General features: G+C 38.5%; 1 pseudogene; it reads left to right on the top strand.

Annotated features, from left to right (window-relative positions):
- Window positions 1-583: 583 nt before the first annotated feature.
- On the top strand, window positions 584-13,153 carry LOC148525450 (formyl peptide receptor-related sequence 3-like; annotated as a pseudogene).
- The last annotated feature ends 617 nt before the right edge of the window (window positions 13,154-13,770 follow it).

Below are 13,770 nucleotides of genomic sequence, written 5' to 3'. Positions count from 1 at the left end.
TTATCATCAGTAGGACCTTTATGTGACAAAATGGCTCCAGCTCCAACTTCAGTGGCATCCACCTATTTGACAAATGGAAGGTCAGGATCAGGATGTCAGAGTACTGACACCTGAGTGAATGCAACCTTGAGGGCTTTGAAAGACTGGACCTCCTTAACAGACCATTTTTGGGTATCTGCTCCTTTCTTGGTCAGATTCACAATGGGTGCTACAATGCTGGAGAAACATTTGATGAATCAGCGATAGTAATTAGAAAAGCAAAGGAAACTCAGGATAGCCTTGAGAGAAGTTTACCAGGATCCATCAAAAATCCCTGAGATGAGATGGTATATCCAAGAAAAGAAACCTGAATGACCACAAAATCACATTTATCCAACCTGCCGTACAGGTGGTTCTCCCATAGTTTTTGAAGAACCTGACATATGTGCTGATGGTGTTGATCCAGTGATTGAGAGAAAATGAGAATGTCATCCAGGCATACAACAATGAATTCCCCCAAAAACTCTTGCAGGATGTCATTGATGAGGTCTTGAAAAACTGCCGAAGCTTTGGATGAACCAAAGGGCATGACAAGATATTCGTAATGTCCCGAGTGAGTACTGAAGGCCATCTTCCAGTCATCCCCACTTCTGATTTGAATCAAGTTGTATGCCCCTCGAAGGTCAATCTTAGAGAAGATATTGGCCTTATGCAGCTGATCGAACAGTACCGGAATGAGAGGTAAGAGATATGAATTTTTGACCATGATGTTATTAAGTCTTCTATAGTCAATACAGGGATGAAGGGATCCCTCCCTTCTCTCCCATGAATAAAAAGCCAGCTCTCACTGGTGACTTAGAGGGACAGATAAATCCTTTGGCCAAAGCATCCTTGATTTACTCTCTCATAGCCTTTTCTTCTGGTACAGAAAGGGAATACAACCGACCTTTGGGTAGTTTAGCATCAGGGATCAAGTTGATGGCACAGTCGTGGAACCTATGTGGAGGAAGGACATCCACAAGTTTTTTGGAAAAACATCAGCATATTCACGGTACTGGAGTGGAACGACTGGAGGTGCCTCGGTAACCGCAGGTAGTTCTGACTGAACTGGCATGGCCAAGCAATGATTTTGATTATTTCTCCAGACTGCCAATCAATAATTATGATCCCTAAGCCACGGAAGACCAAGAATGACAGGAGTCAAGGGACAATCGAGTAGTTTAAAGGACAATGTCTCTGAGTGCAAAACCCCGACTGACAACTGGAGAGTAGGTGTTTAAAATTTGACATGACTTGAAGTCCTTTTCATACAGATTGGAGTCCTTTTTATACAGATTCAGACTCAGTAGCACACAGATCTACAAATGTTGCAAATCCCAGTGGTCTGTGGAGCTCATTAAGACCTGGTTGCTAAACTGCGCTCTCTAGTTGCCAAAAGGGCCCAGGTATGCAAATTCTGCAATTGCACTGTGGCTTAAGGACGCCCTCTATGTCTCAGAGAGCAACAGCAGTAAGCATAACCAGGAGTATAAAGCCACCCACCTTTCTCTCATGGAAGTGTATAAAGAAGCCCACCCACATCTCAAGGAAGTGTGTGATTAATTGGGAACATCTAGTGCCATCGGAGTTGCACGCATCACTTGCGGTAGACCCTACCCCACCGCAAGCACTGCGATCAGTTCAGGCTAAAATACAACCAAGTGATATGTTCAATGACGCTACTTTGCTTATTGTGCACACCCATTAAACTATGTTTTGATGCTCAGACACACCTGCATTCGCATATCCACTCCCCCATTCACAAGCACCTTCCCCTGTCACCACCCACAAATGGCACATTCTGTCACTCAAACTTGTGTCCCGTCAGTGTACTATGAGCACACGATTCCTGGACGCAATGACTGGTTTGCGCTTGCGTATTTAGATGCATTCTCATGCGCAGATAGGCGACAGTCACCGATAACGAGTAAACGCAGCTTAGCAACCGGGTCTGAATCAGGCCCTGTGTTCGCTAGCAATGCAGATTTGTCACTTGCAGTTGCTTTGTTTGTGTGAATAAGATGCACATTTTGAATTAATCATTCTATAATCTGGCAGTACCAATAGGTAAATGTAAGCATCTGTATACTGTACTACCACTATTGCTGAGATTACAAAAATTGAGCTAGTTACAGCTGGAGAAAATGTTGGAATAAAAGCTAGAACAAGATGTACTGCCATATATAAGCTGTCCAGACATATAGATCACTAGAGATTAGTGAGGTTATTTTCTTATACAGTATCAGTTATCAATTCCAAGTAATGTATCTGTGTTCCAGTTACAATAGTTATCTCTATAGGCATGTTTTTCATTTTAATTGATTCTAATCTGCTTAGATATGTTGCAGTTTTTGCATGTGCCACAAAGTGTGTGCTACTGTATGTTATATACTACCATCATTACATGTCATTTTATGTAGTATCTATCTATCTATCTATCTATCATACTTGCCACTTTACACAGCAGAGCAACTATGAGGGCTGATTGAAAAGTAATGAGACTGCCAACGCTATGCTGGTTATTGTGAAGCTCATACTGTACATCGATGTGTCTGAACCTGCGGTTGGACTGCCATAATCTTATTTGTTTGGTCACAGCGAGTGGAAGATCTTTATATATTTCGTCATGGCAGCTGAGGATGACGTGTTTCTTTTTAGATTACGTCAGAAATGTGTGATTGAATATTGTGTTAAACTTGGAAAAAATGGAAATGAAACTCATGAAATGTTACGGCAAGCATACGGTGGAGAAACAATTAGCCATGCTGCAGTATTTTGGTAGTGGAAGCACTTCAAAAAGTGTAATACGTGAGTGACTAATGAAGGTCAACCAAGGAGACCTTCCACTGAGGTTAAAAATTTACATTTTTGCCAAAACTGCAGAGATGTTGGTTAACTTTACATGTACTTTCAGCTTCCCTTGGCATCTCGTTCGAATGGGTTCAGCGTATTGTGACTGAAATTGCATCATGTGTGTACCATATGGGTACCCAGAAATCTCATAGAAGAGCAGATGCGATAACAGTTCAATCGTGCAAGAACAGTGTTTGCATGTCGGAGAGGATACCTGATTGCAACGTGTGAGGATTCATGGTTTCATCATTATGATCCAGAATCCAAACAACATTCCAGTGTATGGAAATACACAAATTTGACTCCGCCCAAAAAATTCTGTGTGAATTTGGCATATGAAGTCATGCTTCTGCTATTCTTTGATGCACACGGTATGATCCTACAGCACTGAGTTCCCCATGGACAGACAATTAATGGTAACTACTATGCAAATAGCCTGAAAACCCATTTGCACAGAGCCATGAGAAAGAAAATACCACATAAGGTGAAGAAACTGTTTTTTGCTCCAAGACAATGCCTGACCACAGTTTGCTGCTGTTACATTGGGAGCACTGACTGAAATGAATGGGACAGCACTGGAATACTGTAGATATAGCCCATACTTAGCGTCCTGTCATTTCTGTGCATTCATAACCCTGAAACATTAACTCTAACCCTACACCTAACCATAAAAAATCATGAAAAACTATTAAAAAAAACATATGTTGACCTATTCACAATTTACCATCTGGTGTATATTTGTTGACTGTCTATATAGTTACTGTCTATCTACCATTAGAATCACCTTGTGATTTAATTGATCCTATTGTGGATCTAGGACCTTCTTGAAAGTTGCCTCTTTTTTCTAGAATATATTAAATCTAAATTGTTCATCTGCACAATTCAATGTTCACAGGGGAGCCACAATGTTTTTATTTTGGGAGGGAAATATATAATTATATTTTGGTGCCCCTAAATAGCTGAATGTTGCCCCCTCATGGCAGGCTTGAGTAACCTGCCACACCACCTTCCTGATGGCAGAGATCAGTAAGCCTGAGCGGTCTTTGGTTTTGTTGATTTTACCTCTGTATGTGGACATCACTGCTCTCTCCCAGTATCCTCACTCACAGACAAAACACTAACAGCGGTACTTTGCTTATCCCTCTACAGACAATTTATCCGACCAGCAATGGGAGAGGAAGAGGATAGTTAGGAGTTGTAGTTTGGCATAGGTTTATGAGCTTATCACTACAGAGTACAGAACCATGCTCTAGGACTATAAAGACCACCATGCAATGTGAGTTCATCATGAGAATGGCTCACAGAACCTTATTTGCTACTAATAGACTTGAGCCTAGTGTATACACCCTGCTCTTCCCTGTACTATACAAACTCAAACCACTGCCAATATTCTGAAGATATGAAACAAGAAAACAATTAAAGAATGAAAAATTAAATATACATATAAAACACCACAATCTTTGCTCCATCTGGCTGCCCTATGTAAAGACTTGAACACGTACATATAATGTCAGACTCCACCTAAATACAAACATATGGACTCCTAATTTCTCCAATCCAGCAATTCATGCATCAATGAATAATGCATTAAGTTTAGCAATACAGGTGCTGTACACATTGCATTCATGCCACACATGGGAATTATTATCAGATACCTCTACACACACTTTGCTGGGCTGTTTACCCTCAGAGGAGGAATACATGCTCAGACTTCCGCATATAATGACCAAAAACCAACAACAATAAAAACTTGTGTCCCGTCAGTGTACTATGAGCACACGATTCCTGGACGCAATGACTGGTTTGCGCTTGCGTATTTAGATGCATTCTCATGCGCAGATAGGCGACAGTCACCGATAACGGGTAAACGCAGCTTAGCAACCGGGTCTGAATCAGGCCCTGTGTTCGCTAGCAATGCAGATTTGTCACTTGCAGTTGCTTTGTTTGTGTGAATAAAATGCACATTTTGAATTAATCATTCTATAATCTGGCAGTACCAATAGGTAAATGTAAGCATCTGTATACTGTACTACCACTATTGCTGAGATTACAAAAATTGAGCTAGTTACAGCTGGAGAAAATGTTGGAATAAAAACTAGAACAAGATGTACTGCCATATATAAGCTGTCCAGACATATAGATCACTAGAGATTAGTGAGGTTATTTTCTTATACAGTATCAGTTATCAATTCCAAGTAATGTATCTGTGTTCCAGTTACAATAGTTATCTCTATAGGCATGTTTTTCATTTTAATTGATTCTAATCTGCTTAGATATGTTGCAGTTTTTGCATGTGCCACAAAGTGTGTGCTACTGTATGTTATATACTACCATCATTACATGTCATTTTATGTAGTATCTATCTATCTATCTATCTATCATACTTGCCACTTTACACAGCAGAGCAACTATGAGGGCTGATTGAAAAGTAATGAGACTGCCAACGCTATGCTGGTTATTGTGAAGCTCATACTGTACATCGATGTGTCTGAACCTGCGGTTGGACTGCCATAATCTTATTTGTTTGGTCACAGCGAGTGGAAGATCTTTATATATTTCGTCATGGCAGCTGAGGATGACGTGTTTCTTTTTAGATTACGTCAGAAATGTGTGATTGAATATTGTGTTAAACTTGGAAAAAATGGAAATGAAACTCATGAAATGTTACGGCAAGCATACGGTGGAGAAACAATTAGCCATGCTGCAGTATTTTGGTAGTGGAAGCACTTCAAAAAGTGTAATACGTGAGTGACTAATGAAGGTCAACCAAGGAGACCTTCCACTGAGGTTAAAAATTTACATTTTTGCCAAAACTGCAGAGATGTTGGTTAACTTTACATGTACTTTCAGCTTCCCTTGGCATCTCGTTCGAATGGGTTCAGCGTATTGTGACTGAAATTGCATCATGTGTGTACCATATGGGTACCCAGAAATCTCATAGAAGAGCAGATGCGATAACAGTTCAATCGTGCAAGAACAGTGTTTGCATGTCGGAGAGGATACCTGATTGCAACGTGTGAGGATTCATGGTTTCATCATTATGATCCAGAATCCAAACAACATTCCAGTGTATGGAAATACACAAATTTGACTCCGCCCAAAAAATTCTGTGTGAATTTGGCATATGAAGTCATGCTTCTGCTATTCTTTGATGCACACGGTATGATCCTACAGCACTGAGTTCCCCATGGACAGACAATTAATGGTAACTACTATGCAAATAGCCTGAAAACCCATTTGCACAGAGCCATGAGAAAGAAAATACCACATAAGGTGAAGAAACTGTTTTTTGCTCCAAGACAATGCCTGACCACAGTTTGCTGCTGTTACATTGGGAGCACTGACTGAAATGAATGGGACAGCACTGGAATACTGTAGATATAGCCCATACTTAGCGTCCTGTCATTTCTGTGCATTCATAACCCTGAAACATTAACTCTAACCCTACACCTAACCATAAAAAATCATGAAAAACTATTAAAAAAAACATATGTTGACCTATTCACAATTTACCATCTGGTGTATATTTGTTGACTGTCTATATAGTTACTGTCTATCTACCATTAGAATCACCTTGTGATTTAATTGATCCTATTGTGGATCTAGGACCTTCTTGAAAGTTGCCTCTTTTTTCTAGAATATATTAAATCTAAATTGTTCATCTGCACAATTCAATGTTCACAGGGGAGCCACAATGTTTTTATTTTGGGAGGGAAATATATAATTATATTTTGGTGCCCCTAAATAGCTGAATGTTGCCCCCTCATGGCAGGCTTGAGTAACCTGCCACACCACCTTCCTGATGGCAGAGATCAGTAAGCCTGAGCAGTCTTTGGTTTTGTTGATTTTACCTCTGTATGTGGACATCACTGCTCTCTCCCAGTATCCTCACTCACAGACAAAACACTAACAGCGGTACTATGCTTATCCCTCTACAGACAATTTATCCGACCAGCAATGGGAGAGGAAGAGGATAGTTAGGAGTTGTAGTTTGGCATAGGTTTATGAGCTTATCACTACAGAGTACAGAACCATGCTCTAGGACTATAAAGACCACCATGCAATGTGAGTTCATCATGAGAATGGCTCACAGAACCTTATTTGCTACTAATAGACTTGAGCCTAGTGTATACACCCTGCTCTTCCCTGTACTATACAAACTCAAACCACTGCCAATATTCTGAAGATATGAAACAAGAAAACAATTAAAGAATGAAAAATTAAATATACTTATAAAACACCACAATCTTTGCTCCATCTGGCTGCCCTATGTAAAGACTTGAACACGTACATATAATGTCAGACTCCACCTAAATACAAACATATGGACTCCTAATTTCTCCAATCCAGCAATTCATGCATCAATGAATAATGCATTAAGTTTAGCAATACAGGTGCTGTACACATTGCATTCATGCCACACATGGGAATTATTATCAGATACCTCTACACACACTTTGCTGGGCTGTTTACCCTCAGAGGAGGAATACATGCTCAGACTTCCGCATATAATGACCAAAAACCAACAACAATAAAAACTTGTGTCCCGTCAGTGTACTATGAGCACACGATTCCTGGACGCAATGACTGGTTTGCGCTTGCGTATTTAGATGCATTCTCATGCGCAGATAGGCGACAGTCACCGATAACGGGTAAACGCAGCTTAGCAACCGGGTCTGAATCAGGCCCTGTGTTCGCTAGCAATGCAGATTTGTCACTTGCAGTTGCTTTGTTTGTGTGAATAAGATGCACATTTTGAATTAATCATTCTATAATCTGGCAGTACCAATAGGTAAATGTAAGCATCTGTATACTGTACTACCACTATTGCTGAGATTACAAAAATTGAGCTAGTTACAGCTGGAGAAAATGTTGGAATAAAAGCTAGAACAAGATGTACTGCCATATATAAGCTGTCCAGACATATAGATCACTAGAGATTAGTGAGGTTATTTTCTTATACAGTATCAGTTATCAATTCCAAGTAATGTATCTGTGTTCCAGTTACAATAGTTATCTCTATAGGCATGTTTTTCATTTTAATTGATTCTAATCTGCTTAGATATGTTGCAGTTTTTGCATGTGCCACAAAGTGTGTGCTACTGTATGTTATATACTACCATCATTACATGTCATTTTATGTAGTATCTATCTATCTATCTATCATACTTGCCACTTTACACAGCAGAGCAACTATGAGGGCTGATTGAAAAGTAATGAGACTGCCAACGCTATGCTGGTTATTGTGAAGCTCATACTGTACATCGATGTGTCTGAACCTGCGGTTGGACTGCCATAATCTTATTTGTTTGGTCACAGCGAGTGGAAGATCTTTATATATTTCGTCATGGCAGCTGAGGATGACGTGTTTCTTTTTAGATTACGTCAGAAATGTGTGATTGAATATTGTGTTAAACTTGGAAAAAATGGAAATGAAACTCATGAAATGTTACGGCAAGCATACGGTGGAGAAACAATTAGCCATGCTGCAGTATTTTGGTAGTGGAAGCACTTCAAAAAGTGTAATACGTGAGTGACTAATGAAGGTCAACCAAGGAGACCTTCCACTGAGGTTAAAAATTTACATTTTTGCCAAAACTGCAGAGATGTTGGTTAACTTTACATGTACTTTCAGCTTCCCTTGGCATCTCGTTCGAATGGGTTCAGCGTATTGTGACTGAAATTGCATCATGTGTGTACCATATGGGTACCCAGAAATCTCATAGAAGAGCAGATGCGATAACAGTTCAATCGTGCAAGAACAGTGTTTGCATGTCGGAGAGGATACCTGATTGCAACGTGTGAGGATTCATGGTTTCATCATTATGATCCAGAATCCAAACAACATTCCAGTGTATGGAAATACACAAATTTGACTCCGCCCAAAAAATTCTGTGTGAATTTGGCATATGAAGTCATGCTTCTGCTATTCTTTGATGCACACGGTATGATCCTACAGCACTGAGTTCCCCATGGACAGACAATTAATGGTAACTACTATGCAAATAGCCTGAAAACCCATTTGCACAGAGCCATGAGAAAGAAAATACCACATAAGGTGAAGAAACTGTTTTTTGCTCCAAGACAATGCCTGACCACAGTTTGCTGCTGTTACATTGGGAGCACTGACTGAAATGAATGGGACAGCACTGGAATACTGTAGATATAGCCCATACTTAGCGTCCTGTCATTTCTGTGCATTCATAACCCTGAAACATTAACTCTAACCCTACACCTAACCATAAAAAATCATGAAAAACTATTAAAAAAAAACATATGTTGACCTATTCACAATTTACCATCTGGTGTATATTTGTTGACTGTCTATATAGTTACTGTCTATCTACCATTAGAATCACCTTGTGATTTAATTGATCCTATTGTGGATCTAGGACCTTCTTGAAAGTTGCCTCTTTTTTCTAGAATATATTAAATCTAAATTGTTCATCTGCACAATTCAATGTTCACAGGGGAGCCACAATGTTTTTATTTTGGGAGGGAAATATATAATTATATTTTGGTGCCCCTAAATAGCTGAATGTTGCCCCCTCATGGCAGGCTTGAGTAACCTGCCACACCACCTTCCTGATGGCAGAGATCAGTAAGCCTGAGCGGTCTTTGGTTTTGTTGATTTTACCTCTGTATGTGGACATCACTGCTCTCTCCCAGTATCCTCACTCACAGACAAAACACTAACAGCGGTACTATGCTTATCCCTCTACAGACAATTTATCCGACCAGCAATGGGAGAGGAAGAGGATAGTTAGGAGTTGTAGTTTGGCATAGGTTTATGAGCTTATCACTACAGAGTACAGAACCATGCTCTAGGACTATAAAGACCACCATGCAATGTGAGTTCATCATGAGAATGGCTCACAGAACCTTATTTGCTACTAATAGACTTGAGCCTAGTGTATACACCCTGCTCTTCCCTGTACTATACAAACTCAAACCACTGCCAATATTCTGAAGATATGAAACAAGAAAACAATTAAAGAATGAAAAATTAAATATACATATAAAACACCACAATCTTTGCTCCATCTGGCTGCCCTATGTAAAGACTTGAACACGTACATATAATGTCAGACTCCACCTAAATACAAACATATGGACTCCTAATTTCTCCAATCCAGCAATTCATGCATCAATGAATAATGCATTAAGTTTAGCAATACAGGTGCTGTACACATTGCATTCATGCCACACATGGGAATTATTATCAGATACCTCTACACACACTTTGCTGGGCTGTTTACCCTCAGAGGAGGAATACATGCTCAGACTTCCGCATATAATGACCAAAAACCAACAACAATAAAAACAGTCTTATTAAAAAAAATCAAACTCATATTTCACTAGGATCTAAATAGCTACACATTTAAGTTGTTTATTTGTCCTAATATTATAGGAGGCGTCAATAGTATGTATTGTGAATACTGCCATTTATATGGTAAATATATTGTAAAAAAAAACCATATACAGTATGCAGTTTCCCTAAACTTAAGCCTCTAATACTGTGTCATACATGTTACAGACATGTTACATACATGTGTATATATGTGTCCAACATAGCAATTACCTCACTGCTTCTGTTCATTACATGGGCTCCATTCTAACTCAGCATTCAGTAATAAACACCCAACAGGTGCTGCCTGGCTCTATTGTACCCTCCCATGAGGCGGCTACTTATCTTTTATCAGACATTTACAGTACTGGTTGGGTATTGAGATAATAGCTACTGTCTTATATATACATTTTTTATGAATTGTAGTAATGTGCTACTATTTATCCTTAGAATTTCACAATGCAAATTGTTATTATTATGCTGTGGTGCCATTCTTTTTAATCTCTTTGATTTCTTGTCAATCTCTCTATATACTGTAGTTTTCTTCTTTCTTTTTCCACCATTCTTTTTGCACCCTATTATAGTTTGGTGTCTACTAATAGCACCAACTTATTATCACCCCATACTGTATATATGTATATTTTTATCAACTATCTTCTCCAGGATAACTGTATCCTATATTTTATATTTTTTTAAGATTATGTCATTATATGTTGGAATATGAAATGTCTCTTTTAGGGTAAACCCTGTATTAAACTAGAAATGTGCAGTTCTCCAGAAAACCGAATTCACCCAAATGTCATGATTCTTAACAGATACGAGACGCGGTTCTGATCTCCTGAAGAGATTTGAAAAAATACAAGTAACAATTCTGATCTTCCCTGGGTCGGAATTTGGGTTTTGGATTGCAAAAATAACATGTTTTTAGCTGTTTTTAAAAACTTTTTATTAATTTGTAAAAGAAACAACACAGATCCAAAACGAAAACCAAAACACTTGAGGGTGGTTTTGCAAAACCAAATCAAAAACACAAAGATTAATCCAGATCCAAAACAAAAATGTGGAGGTCAGCAGACGTTTCTGCTTTAAACACAAATTATTAAAAGCTACATACTGTATTTTTATTTGTTGGCAAATTTTTTGTTTGAAATGCCAAATGCCAGTATATTCTTAAAGTAGGTAAATGACTCTCTTTTGGCAAATTAGGATGATGCTGAAATGACTAGGTTTGCTTTCATTATGGCCAATAATGATTAATGTTATTTTTATTCATATTTTTATTTTTCATTGCAATTTGTACAATTGCTAATAAATATACTACATATATGAATGTTGCTTTTAAATACATGATAGGTATGATGTGTTTCTGGAACAAATAAATATTTCACTTGAAATTAAAACTAAGGTTAAAGTGTTGGGTAAAATATTATGCAACATGTAAGTAGAGATGTGCACAGACTCCCCTGTTTTGGTTTTGGCAAAACCACCATAAAATGTTATGGTTTTGCCAAAACCACTCTCAATTCTTTTGGTTCTTTTTCTGTTTTGGTTTTGGATTTCTATAAAATTGTTATAAACAGCTAATTTTTTAATTTGGTCCTGTTTACATGCAATCCAAAACCCCAGATTATTGACCTAGAGTTTTGAAGTTTCAGCAGACCCAAAGTGGGACTTGTTTCAAAAGTGTTAATTTGGATCAAAAGAGTTCCGAGCCGATACTCAATTCGACTCGGAACCCAAAAGTTCAAGTGTGTTCGATTTTTACGAAAACCAAACCTCACATCTCTTCATGTAAGTAATGGAAAGAAAGCATTTCTGAATTATTTTCCAACATGGTACTTTTTTACTTTAATTTAAACTCATAAAATACTGAGTAAATAATTATACCACTTTTTGTGCCCCAATCTGGTTTCAGGACAAAAATCATCTCGAACAAAAATCTTTCAGACTATTTGACAAGATGTAATCAGACTGAAGATAAACCTAACACTGAAGAAAGCAAATTGTTTATATTCAATCAGATATTTTCAATCATTTTCTACAGTATCACATTTATCTTGGGAATTCCTGGGAATGGCTTAGTTTTCTGGATTGCTGGATTCAAGATGAAGAAAGTCAGTGCTGTGTGGTTTCTCAATCTGGCCATACCTGCTTTCATATGCTGTGTAATTCTGCCTTTAAAAATTGTTGCCTGGGCTTTGCATTTAGAAGGAGATGTTGACTACAAATTATGTCAAGTCACTACTGATATACTGTATATAACCATGTGTACTAGTGTACATTTTTTAACTGCCATGAGTATTGATCTCTGTATATTGATAGTGTGGCCATTTTTGTCTAAGGTACATAGAACGTCAAAATGTGCCCACAGCATTTTCAGTAATAATTTGGGGTTTAAGTCTGATCTTATGTGTTCCTCATGTGACTTTTAACAGTGTAGACTTGGATATTTCAGAGTGTAAGGGAAAATTAAAGTTTTCTATGTATTCCTCTCGCATGAACAATATGAAAATCACCAGGTGTGTTACTATGTTTTAGATCCCTTTCACTATCATTCTAGTGTCTTATTGTCTAATATTTTTCAAACTTCTAAATGTTAATAGACTGAATAAGTCTCAGAGACCATACAGGATTATCACTGCAGTTGTGATACGTTTCTTTATCTTTTGTTTTCCTTATTACACTTGGCCACTAATACCAATGCATTTGAAATCTTGGGAGAGAGATTATACAGTATATGTAATTTGTGTCAGCCTGGCTTACTTCAACAGTTGCATTAATCCCATCCTCTATGTTTTTATAGGCCAAGACTTTAAAGACAGTTTAATGCTTTCAATACCATCCAGGCTGGAACGTGCTCTAAATGAGATAACTAATCAGTCTTCAAAAGAAAGAGAGAATTTTAATGTAGTTGTATCAAATAGAAATGTTTAAAATACATCTATCTCACTGTTATGTTCCACATTCACAAGTACAAATTAACGTGGAAAAAATTCCCCAAAGATATCTTATTATATTATACAGAAGGGTAAATAAAACAAAAATATATAAGTAAAGCAAAGTATTTAGGATATAGTGCAAGACTGTAAATTAAAGTTGTCGGAAGGTGAAAACTCCAGTTGAAACTATAAAGAGAGGTGATCCTGTCACAATTCCAACAGTCAGCATGCCGGTTCAGGAATCTTGACACCTGTCAGAATCCCAGTGCCAGCAACCTGACTGCTGGCATCCTGAAAGTAAGTACTGGGATTAGGGGGAGGGTTAGGATTAGGGGTTAGAGTTATGCACTAGGGGGAGCGTTAGGGCAGGGGTGTATCTAGGGATCCATGCACCCCTGTCAATGTAATGGACTGATGCCCCCCTACACTCTCCTATGCAGTGCCCTCAGTAGTAACCCCCCACCATGCTGCATTGCTCCCAGTAGTAGTCCCCCCTATATAGTGCCCCCAATAGTAGTCCCCCATATACAGTGGCCCCAATAGCAGTTCCCCCAATGTTGCATTTCCTCCTGTAGTAGTCCCCCCTATACAGTGCCCCCAGTAGTGGCCACC

The sequence above is a fragment of the Taudactylus pleione genome, unplaced genomic scaffold (assembly GCF_031769625.1).
Source record: "Taudactylus pleione unplaced genomic scaffold, aTauple2 ptg000108l, whole genome shotgun sequence".
Lineage (NCBI taxonomy): Eukaryota > Metazoa > Chordata > Amphibia > Anura > Myobatrachidae > Taudactylus > Taudactylus pleione.
This window is presented reverse-complemented; position numbering and strand designations above follow the sequence as displayed.